Source organism: Trichosurus vulpecula, chromosome 2 (genome assembly GCF_011100635.1).
Source record: "Trichosurus vulpecula isolate mTriVul1 chromosome 2, mTriVul1.pri, whole genome shotgun sequence".
NCBI classification, from domain to species: Eukaryota; Metazoa; Chordata; class Mammalia; order Diprotodontia; family Phalangeridae; genus Trichosurus; species Trichosurus vulpecula.
The window spans coordinates 369,242,082-369,253,701 of record NC_050574.1 but is presented as its reverse complement, the minus strand read 5'-3'; the positions used below and the strand labels follow the sequence as shown (position 1 = coordinate 369,253,701).

At 37.2% G+C, this 11,620-nt stretch overlaps 1 pseudogene; it reads right to left on the bottom strand.

Annotated features, from left to right (window-relative positions):
• Nucleotides 1-8,067: 8,067 nt before the first annotated feature.
• Nucleotides 8,068-11,620, bottom strand: part of LOC118837192 — a 32,718-nt pseudogene continuing 29,165 nt past the window's right edge.

Here is an 11,620-nt window from a genome sequence, read left to right as displayed (position 1 = left end):
GTCTCATGAAATTATTGTCCTTAGCTTGAGACCGCTTGTGAAAGAAAAAAGCTGGTGAAGATTCCGCAGACAGGGCGTCTCTTCCAAGCCTTTGAGCTCTAGTCCGAGGGATAGACTCCTTTGTTATACTCCTTTTCCTGCCTCCCTAGCCTTGGACTTCTGGGACCTATGGTGACTCTGGTTCAGATGGATTAGTGTTTATTACTAGCTGCATTCATGACGTTCAGAGCTAAATCCTTTCTGTCCCAAGACCTTGATCTCGGTCTCAAAAATTTAATGGTTCCTTCGCTGTCTTAGTCTTCACTCAAATTCCAGTCTGTTTACCAACCTGAAAATTGGAGTATTCCCTTGGTCACCTATGGAGCTTGGATGACTTTCACTAGCTGGTCACTTAGCAAACCCTTGAAGTACCTGCCTGCCCTTCCCCCTCAACACAAACTTCATCCCCTCGTCCTTGGGCGGAGCTCAGTCACCTAGGCTAACCTTTGGTACTAGAGCCAACGTCAGGCATTCCTTCCTGGGGCCCCGGTTGGTTTTAAATAAAGGATTCCACAAACAAAAGCCTATTAGGCCAAAAGTGTGTGTTTTTCAAAACAATGCTGAGGTGATACACCAACCATTTAAGCTTTGCCTCACAGAATCCAGAATCTTTGAAAGTTAAGAGAGACTTCAGCTGCCATCTAATTCTATTTTTGTAGAATTCTAGTTGTTAGTACTTTTCCCACCCCTGACATTCAAACTAAATTGATCTCTTTCTGTCTACTAGTCATTGCTCCTGGTGCTGCCCTCTGAGGCATTTCTCTCCAGTGTTGGCTCCAGTGCCCCACCCACTTTTCACATCCTCTCTGTGGTCACTGAAAGAAGCAACAGGAAAGTTACTGTAGATACTATGGTGCAATACACCTCCTACCAGAGCCCACTTTTTAGTAGCAAAGTCCCCAAATTTTTCAATGGGACTTTCCACCACTAAAATAATTTTAAAACCACCCCAGCTACTAGAGAAGCAGTTTAATGAAAATTATAAAAACATAAAACAATATAATCTTTTTTAAATAGTCAGGAGTAGTATACAACACAGTTCATAAAAGTCATGATTGCCAGAAATAGTACCCATGTCCACAACATAAATGACCATACCTTTGGTGGCATAATTGGTCTCCATTAAGTGTTGGCTTTCTGTACCAAGATATCCAAGAGGTTCAAAGGTCTAAGATACTGGGATAAGAACCAGAGTAAGTTCATTTTTGAACAAAAATTACTGGGAAAGCTGGAAAACACTATGGAATAAATTAGGTTTAGACCAATGCTTCATCTTATATGTCAAGATAAGTCCAAAATGGACACATAATCTAAATATAAAAAGGTCATTGTTGGAAACAAATTAGAGGAACAAGGAAGAAATTACCTTTTGGATCTAAGGATAAGAGAAGCATTTGTGGCCAAACAAGGGATACAAAGAATCACAGAAGATAAAATGGTAAAGTTTGATTATATAAAAACAAAGTTTTTCATAAATAAATCCAAAATTAGAAGAGAATCAGTTAACAAGGGAAAAATCTTTTTTAGATAATTTTATTTTTCCCAATTACATGTAGACAGTATTTAACATTCTTTTTTTAAATTTAGAGTTCTAAATTCTCTCTCTCCCTCCCTTTCCCTATCTCCCTAAAATAGTAAGTAGTTTGATATAGGTTATACATGTGCAATCATGCAAAATATATTTCTATTAGTCATATTGTGAAAGAAGACAAGGACAAAAAAATGAAAAAAAAGTGAAAATAGTATGCTTCAGTCTGCATTCAGATTCTATCAATTCTTGTGGAGAGCATTTTGTCATGAGTTTTTTGGAATTGTCTTGGATCATTGTATTGCTGAGAATAGTCATCATTCACAGTTGATCATCATATGATATTGTTGTTACTGTATACAACTGCTCTCCTGGTTCTGCTCACTTCACTTCGCATCAGTTCATGTAAGTCTTTCCAGGTTTTTCTGAAAGCATTCTGCTTATCATTTTTTATAGCACAATAGTATTCCATTACAATCATATATCACACAATTTCTGGGTAATTTAATCCTTTTATTAGTAATGCCAGCATTTCAACAAAAGGATAGTCATTTGGTGTCTCTTAGACTACAGATAATCATGGGAGAGGGCTGTCAAAACTTATGTGCCTATTGGAAGAGGGGTGTTCCTGAGGGTAGCAACCAATTCTGATTGGTTAACAATTAATGAGAAAATAAATATTTCAATGAGAGCCTGGACCTGAACTTTGATTTTGTCATTTACTTCTTAAGTTATCCCCAGCCTTGGGCAATCTATTTAAAGAATTTATCCCCACGCAAACCCAAGTAGCTTCCCTAACTGGGTTGGGTCTGAACAAAAAAATTAGTCCAAACTCACTTGCAATAATTTCCTTCAAGAGAGTGAACTTTTAAAATCAGGACTTTAGGAAAAGGGGCAACTCTGGATCTCCTCAAATCATTGGTTATTAATACTCATTTCTCTCATACAACTTGTTCAGCCATTCCCCAACTGATGGGCATACCCTCAATTTCTGATTCTTTGCCACCAAAAAAAGAACTTCTATAAATATTTTGTACAAATAAGTGATTTTTCCTCTTTAAAAAAATCTCTTTGGAATACAGACCTAGAAGAGGTATTGCTGAGTCAAAGTTTATGCACAGTTTTATGGAGGAAAAAAAGGTTTATGCAACATATTTCTCTCCTGAAGGTCTCATTTCTAAGACATGTAAGTAAATGATTCAAATTTACAAAGAATAAGAGCCCTGTCCTAATTCAAAATGGTCAGTTCTCAGGAGAAGAAATCTAAACTATCTATAATCATATAAAAAAATGTTCCAAGTCAACAATTATTGGGAAAATACAAATTAAAGCAATTCTTAGGTTGCATCTCACATCCATCAGATGGGCAAAGTTGACACAAAAGAAAAATAACAAATGTTGGAGGGATTTCAGGAAAATAGACACATTGATTATTGATATAGCTGTTACTAGGTTCAACCATTTTAGAAAGCAATCTGAAAATGCCCCCCTTAATATAAAGTTAATAAACTTTACATATCATTTGATACAAATTAAACCACTATTAGGCCTATAACCCCCAAAGAGATCAAAGTTGGTGAGCAGAGTCTTTTTTACATCTAAGTGTTTATAGTAGCTCTTTTTATACTGGCGAAGAACTGGAAACTAAAGGGGTGCCCATCTACTGGGGAATGGCTGAACAAATTATGGCATGTGAAGGTAATAGAATATTATTATACATAAAAATGATGAAAAAGACAGTTTCAGGGAAATTTAGGAAGATTTATATGAACTGATGCAAATTGAAGTAAACAGAACCAGTAGAAGAGTTTATACTGTGACATCAACATTTTTAAAATGAATAATTTTGAAAGACTTAAAACTCAGATCAATACATTGACTAACCATGATTCTAAAATACTTATATAGAATGCCACTCACCTCCTGAGAGGGAGGCAATGAACAAATGAAAAATGAGAGGCACATTTTTGGACATGACCTATGTAGGAATTTGTTTTGTTTGACTATGCTTATTTATTATTAGGATTTGCTTTTCTTTCTTGTTTTTTTTTTTTGCTGGATGTCAGCAAAAAAAATTGATAACTAAGAAATAAAATTCAATTTTAAAAAGATAGCTAATAAGTTATAGACCTAGTGCATACATCTTCTTCCAGGGCCTAAGTTTGATAAAAGGACTCACTGTTGTATCACCTACACACCATTCAGAGATTCCTGACCCACCAGCCGAAACCTAATCCTTTCTAGAAATATGGTCTGGTCAATAAGCAAAGGCCGTTTTATGTCCTTAGGAGACCAAGAAGCCACTTCAAAGTAGCCAGAGGCTACCAAGAAGCTGTGTCAAGTGAACAGATGCCTTAAGGCTTGGGGTACCCTCTTCCTAACTTCACTATTACTTCCAGTGGTATCATCATCCTCCCAGGCTCATAACTTAAGCATCATCTTTGATTCTTCGCTCTCTTTCTCACTCTCCATATCCATTCTGTTTTGAATTCTTATTAATTCTAATTTTGAAATATCCCCAATGTATGCTCCCTTCTCTCCTCTGACACTGCCATCATCCTGGTGCAAATCATCATCACCTCACACCTGGACTATTGCAATAGTCTGAAGTAGTATTCCTGCTTCAAATTTCTCTGCACTCCTGTCTATCTTTCACTTAACTATCAAATTGATCTTTTTAGGCGCAAATCTGTCTATATCACCCATCTATCCAACAAATGTTAGTGATTTTCTATTACCTTTAGGACCAAATACAAAATCCTTTGTTTGGCTTTTAAAGCCTTTCAAAACCTGGACCCCTTCCTACCTTTCCAGTCTTTTTTTACACTTTAAAACACCTTGAAAACAATACTACATCTCTTGACTTTATGTACCTTATCTGGCTGTCCCCCATGACTAGAATTCTCTCCCTTCTCATGTTTATCCCCTGGTTTCCCTGGGTTCCATCCATTCCCAAATAAAATGCAACACTCTAGAGGAAGCCTTTCCCAGTTCCCTTTAGCACTAGAATCTACTCTCTAAAATCATCTCCAACTTATCCTGTATGTATCTTATTTGCACATAGTTGTTTGTCTCCCCCACTAGACTGTGAGATTCTTGAGAACAAGAACTGTTTTTGCCTTTCTATGTATCCCCAGAGCTTAGCACAGTGCTTGGTATATAATAGTTGTCTAACAAATGCTTCTTGACTGGACTTCACTTCCTTACTCTCTTTGGGGTATGGATATATAGGTATATGGGATATAGTTGTGATATAACTGAATTAAGTGTTGTGCAATTCAGAGAATTTTTCAACATAGTTCCAAATTGCTTTCCAGAATGGCTGGACCAATCAAAAGCCTCACTAACAGTACATTAGTGTGCCTGTTTCCCTGAAACAACTCTATTATAATTTTCTTTTCTTTTTGTTTTTATTATCTTTGCTTATTTGGTGGGTTTGAGGCAGGACCTTCAAGATTTTTTAAATCAGCATTTTACTAATTAATGATTTGGAGCATTTTTGTATTCTCGATAGCTTAGATTTCTTCCAATGAAAATTGCTCCACCCGGAGCAAACTTATCTTTTGGGTGATGACCCTGGTATCGTCTTGTTTCTTATGGAAATGAATGTCCAAGAAAACAGAATGTACAGGATCATAAAAAACCAAAGGGAAAGACTGATGGACAGCTTGCTTTAGATCTTCCAAGGCTATAGACTATTCCAATCACCATTAGAGAGAGGCAGACTTTTCAGTAACTCAGTAAATGGGGACTACCAAAATACCCAAGTAGAGAATATGAGTTCTCCAGAACCTAATTTTCTAACAAACCTCTAAGTTTTCACCTAGTTGATGGGAGACCAAATGTCACTAGGCAACTATAGACTATTTCCAGAATCTTTTGAGTTCTCTTCATATAGCTTTTGTCCAAAAATCCCTGGAGAGTTGACCCCTGAATCTTCTTAAGATTGATCTACCAACCCATGTCTCATATGAACTATCATCCCATCTAGGGTCTCTGCCACCATAGACTTATCTGACTCAATCAATATTGCATTGTCAGTATAGTGGTGAACATCAATGCCCTCAGAAAGTGGGATCTCTTTCAGGTCTCTGTCTACAAAACTATACAATTTGAAGGATAATTCAAATAACCTTGAGGAAGAATGGTAAAGTTATAGGGTAAAAGAAAATTGTTCCTTACTAGTCTCAGTCATAGGCAAGATCAATAACACCATACTAATCATCCTGGGTTTGAGATACCTGGTCCACAACATTGACAAGGTCAAGGATAATCTCAGTGATTAGCATAACAACTTTATTCAACTTCTGAGGTCACTGACAAAAATAAAAATTATATATATCAAAATATTTGTATTAGCACTTTTTGTGATAGCAAAGAACTAGAAACAAATAGATGTCCATCACTTGTGAAGTGATTGAATTAACGGAATGTTACTGTGCTGTAAGGAAGACAAATATGATGAATGCAAAAAAGTATAGAAAGATTTACACATTTAGATGCAAAGTGAAAAAAGTAGAACCAAAAACCTGACTATATGCAATGACTTTGTTGTCAGTCAAGTCCAACTCTACATGACCCTGCAAATTTGTCCATGGGTTTTCTTGGCAAAGATACTGGAGTATGCAATGATTTCATTGATGTAAATAAAAAATAAAAACCATCACAATAAAAATTAAGTGTTGGGAAATTATAAAGAACAAGTTTATTTCTATTTTCTATGTAAAGGAGAATGCCCTTTACACTGGAAATGATAGGATGAAAATGACTGCTGATGGACAATATAAGAGGGCATCTAACTGCACTTGATGAATTCAAGTCATCTGGTCCAGATAAATTCCATCCCCAGGTCTTGGAAGAACTTATAGATGTGATCAATAAGCCACTGTCAGTGATATTTGAAAGGTCATGAAATATAAGAGATGTACTACAAGATTGGAGAAAGGCAAATGTTATTCCAATTTTCAAAAAGGGAGAATAGTATCTGCAGGCTACAAGACAATAATCTTGACTTTGATTCCTCAGAAAATTCTAGAAGGTATTAAATGAGATGGTTAATAAACATCTAGAAATGAAAATAGTGATTACAAAGAGTCATCATAGCTTCATCAAGCATAGGTCATGCCATAGTAACTTCATTTCCTTTTTTGACATGAGTATAAAACTATTGATGAGAAGAATGCTGAGAGTAGTTTACTTAGATTTTAATAAATATTTTGCTAAAGTATTTCTTGATATTCTTGTGGAGCACATGAAGAAATGTGTTAGGCTAGGATAACCATACAATTACATGAATCCAGAACTGATTTCATAGCTGAACTCAAGAAGTAGTTTTGTTTTGTTTTGTTTTTTATTTTTTTATTTTTTTTGTTTTTGTTTTGTTTTGTTTTTTATTAATGGTTCAATGTCAGTGTGGCAGAAATTTTCCTTTGGAGTAACCTAGGCATTGGTGTTTCACTCTGTGCTATTTAACATTTTTTATCAGTGACTTGGATAAAGAGAAAGATAGTATGCTCATAAAATTTTCAGGTGGCACAAAGGTGGGGGAGACAACAAACTGACACAGTGAGTAACGAATTCATGATCTGAAAGAATATTGACCACATTGAGTTGAATGTGAGAAGTTTAAATTAAACAGAGATAAATGTGAAGTCTTATACTTGGGTTCCAAAAAATCAACTTTGCAGGTATAAAATGGAACATGCATGGAAAGACAATTGCTCTGAAAAATATCTGGGGGTTTTAGTGGACTATAAGCTCCATATGAGTCTGCATTGTAATGTAACAGCTTTTCAGGGATAACTGCTAATGCACTATAGTGACTCCTTAAAAGTGGTGTAATTTCCAGGAATTAGAAAGCAATGGTCTTTGCCCTCATCAAACCTCATCTGGAATTGTATTTTCAGTTCTGGGTACTACTATATCAGAAGAACATTGATAATCCGTAAAGTGCCCAGAGAAGGACAACCAAGTTGAGTTCAGGTAATATGAAAATCAGTTGAAGGAATTGGAGTTTTTAGTCTGGAAAAGGGAAGACTCAAGGGAGTGTGGATAAGGTAGAGAGGGACATGATAACTCTCCTCAAGTATTTGAAGTTGAGGAGCAATTAGATTTGTTTAGTTTGGCCTCAAAGGGCAGAACCAGGATCAATGGGTGGTAAATTCAAAGAGGTCAACTGAGTTTTGCTGTCAGGAAAAACTCCTTAACAACTACAGCTGTCCAAAGATGCCATAGGATGCCTTGAGAAATGGTGGGTTCCTTTGCTCAAAGGGCTATAAAAGTGTGCATACTCTTTAACCCAGCAATATTACTACTAGGTCTATGTCCCAAAGACATCAAACAAAAGATGGTGGGGGAGGAACCTATTTATACAAAAATATTTATAGCAGCTCTTTTTGTGTTGGCTAAGAATTTGAAAATGAGAGGATGCCCATCAACTGGGGAATGGCTAGACAAGCTATGTAATATGATTGTGATAGAATGTTATTGTGTTTTATGTGCTATAAGAAATGACAAACTTCCGGTAGGTAATAGGTTCTGTTACATGTGTGAACAAAAGAGGTCTTAAAATTCTTTGATTCAAGCCACAGGACTTTCAGGACTTTGCTTACAGGATCCACATAATTATGGATGAAGTCCTTCTATGCAAAGCAACTGGCAAGGACAGACAAACAAGCCCTTCTGCTTGTCTACTGAGCCCATTTTTAGCATTAAATGATTGTCCACAAATTGATGCCATGGCTTCCCACTAGCCTTCTCTTCAGAAAAATTCTAGGTCTAATTCCAAAAAACTCTCATCCAGATCATGAATGTAGTCCTCTACATGATCAGTGGACCTCTGTGGCAGCCAACAAATGGGAAAAAGATGAAGAAGGCCCTATGCTCCAGAGAATGTCATAATTTCCCAAGTCATTTTCATCTTCAGATGCAGAGACTAATGATGTGTGACATGTGGAGGTATATGAAAATGCAGATTATCCCAGGTGATACATTCAAGATATAAGCCTCCATAACTCCCCATTTCTTCACAGCCTAATTGATTTGTAGATGCTAAAACCATCAGCTTTCGCAGGAGGTCTTTTGCCTTTGGGAAGAATTATTCTGGAAAGTTATATGCTAGCTTAATGATTTTCTGAAATATAAAATATTCATTTCAAGCTTGGAATGGAGGCATTCCTGCTATAAGGTGGTATATTACACAACCCAGAGACCACAGGTTCAAACTCTTACATGCACTTTTCTCCATGAAGAGTTCTCGCAAGACATATTGTGGTGTGCCTTTGGAAGAGTCAGTCCTGGCTTGTTTACTATAAAGTCTGTAATCTGAATGTGTATCTCAGCATTTAATAGAATGTTCTTGAGTTTCAGGTCCCTGCGAATAATCTCCTTCCCATGCAAGTACTCCAGGGCAGATACCATCTCTGCAGAATTAAAACTAGGCACTCACCCAGAGGACCCAGTTTCTGAATATATCTCAGCAGGTTCCATTTTGGGCATAGCTGAGAATAAAATGCATCTTCTCCTCTTCCTGAAAAGTGAAGTAAAGCTTGACAAAGAATATTGTACCTTCCTTCTCTTTAATTACATGCTTTTTCTCCAGGATTTTTAATTATTTAATCCCTGGAAGTTGCCAGTTCCACGGTGGCAAACTGTCCTTCGCCTAAGACTTTGCCAAAAGCAAGCTAGGTAGCACAATGGATAGAGTGCCAGGCTTGAAGTCAGGAAGACTCATCTTCATGAGTTCAAATCTGGCCTCAGACACTTACTAGCTGTGTCACTTAACCCCATTTGCCTCAGTTCCCTCATCTATAAAATGAGCTAGAGAAGGAAATAGCACCAGAAATCCAGATACAATTTTTGAACCATTTCTTAACCTTGTGTTCACTTTCAAAATCTGCCTTTCTCCCTTGAAATCCCTCCCTTCAATCAGCAAAAACAAGGAAAATACTTCCTGTACCCCTAAGGTCTTTACAGGATTTCTTAAATTTTAATAATGCTTTCTAGGGTCCTTCAAGTATTATCCTTTATCCCTCGATGAATCATTGGGAATTAATAGGGATTGTCAGGTTTGGCAAATCTCAGAATTTTTTTCACCCTATCCTAGATACTTGCCCCAGAAAGAGCAAAACTCTCTATTATTTATGCCAAAGCAACAAAATACTTGTTTTAGTACTCATCTGAAGGGAGTTAACAACCACCAATCTTATCTCTTCTTCTTCTATTATTGGATAATTCCATTCTTTTAGGTGGGGCCACATGTGGCCTTCTAGGTCCTCAAGTGAGGCCCTTTGACTGATTCCAAACTTCACAGAACAAATCCCCTTAATAAAAGGACTGGTTCATAAAATTTGGACTCAGTCAAAAAGCCACACTTGAGGATTTGAGAACTGGAGGCTGCAGGTTTCCCACCCCTGCTCTAAGGGAAAAGCTTCAAAATAAGTTAATAGCTCTTAGTAAAGAATTTTCAGAGTTACTTCACCCTTTTCTCCTTTGTCCCATTCTTCTGCCCTCCAAACTCCTTACACAGGTTAGGATTACCCTCTGCCTTATCAGATGCCTTTGCTCTTTTATTTTCTCCTCAAACAGTTCTTCCATTCTTCTCCCAGGTAACTTGAAAAGCAAATAGGCATTAGTCTAGCCCTTTCACCTCCTGCTGTTAGAGGGAAACCAAACTTTACTTTGTGAATATGTACTGGCTGAAAGGTAAATTTAGTACACTCTCTGAACGTCACTGCAAACTTCGTGACTTTTCTCCTTTCTAGAAGCAAGATCCTCAGGTGTTTGTCATTTATATTGTTAGCCCTTGTGACTAATTCATAATAAACTTTCTATTAGGCTTACTTGATCACTGGCTGAGGATTCAATCTCTTGAGCACTTGGGGGTCTTAATATATTTATGATGGCAGACCCACTTTTTCTTGAAATATGAGTCTATCTGATTCAGCTGCTTTTATTTTGTAACATAGATTTCTGCCACGTTCCCTGAAATTTTTAGAAAATTTCCCTGAATGGCCTTTGCATAAGCGACTCAAGAGAAATCCAATTATCTGCAAGACTTCAGTCTAATTCAATCTAATTGTCTGCCTCCTCTCTTCTCTTTGCTTCTTCCAGCTGATGCCTCAGATACCACCCTCCCTTCACCTCCTCCATCTCCCACCTTGTACTTCCATGGTTGCAAAGCCCTCTTAGAGCTTCAGAGTCAACTTCCCAAGAATAAAATTCCAGTTGCATGTCTGAACTTAAGGGACATCAGAAGGGAAGTGAAAAGAAGGGAATAAGTGTTTATTAAGTACCTACTTAAGTACCTAATATTATCTCCTAAGAAGCAAGTCAGTCTAGCCTAGATGAGGAAATTGAATCCCAAAGAAATAAAGTGATTTACTCAAGGTCACACATCTAGTTAGTGGAAGAGCCAGGAGTAGAAAGAGGATTTTCTGCATCTGCATCCAATGCTTTTTCAATGATAGCAGGCTTCTTCTCAAGGGGAGAGCACAACTGCATCAATAGCTATCAATCCAAAATAATGCAACCCTGTACCAGATTTTAGAGTGTATGTTTAAGGGACTCAGTTATAGTTTCATTTAAGGGTTAGAATGTGTGGGTTAGGGAACCCAAGCATTACTTTGAAGTCTTAGCTGAAGTCCAACTTCTATAAAAAGCCTTTCCCAGACCTCCCTAATCTTTCCCCTGAGAGTAGCCAGGTGGCACAAGTGAGCACTTGGCCTGGAGTCAGGAAGACCTGAGTTCAAATGTGACCCTGGGCAAATCACTTAACCCTATTTGCCTCAGTTTCCTCATCTATAAAATCAACTGGGGAAAGAAATGGCAAACCACTCCAGTATCTTTGCCAAGAAAACCCCAAATGGAATCGTGAAGAATCAGATACAATGAGACAAAAATAACAAACTGAGATTATCCCCAGAATAGCATGTATTGATAGATAACTTGTTTGTAAATAGTTTTTCCACAATTCTTGTTCTCTGCTTTCCCGCATTAAACTGTGGGATCCTTGAGAGCAGGGACTGGTTTTTGTTGTTGTTGTTTGGTTTAGTT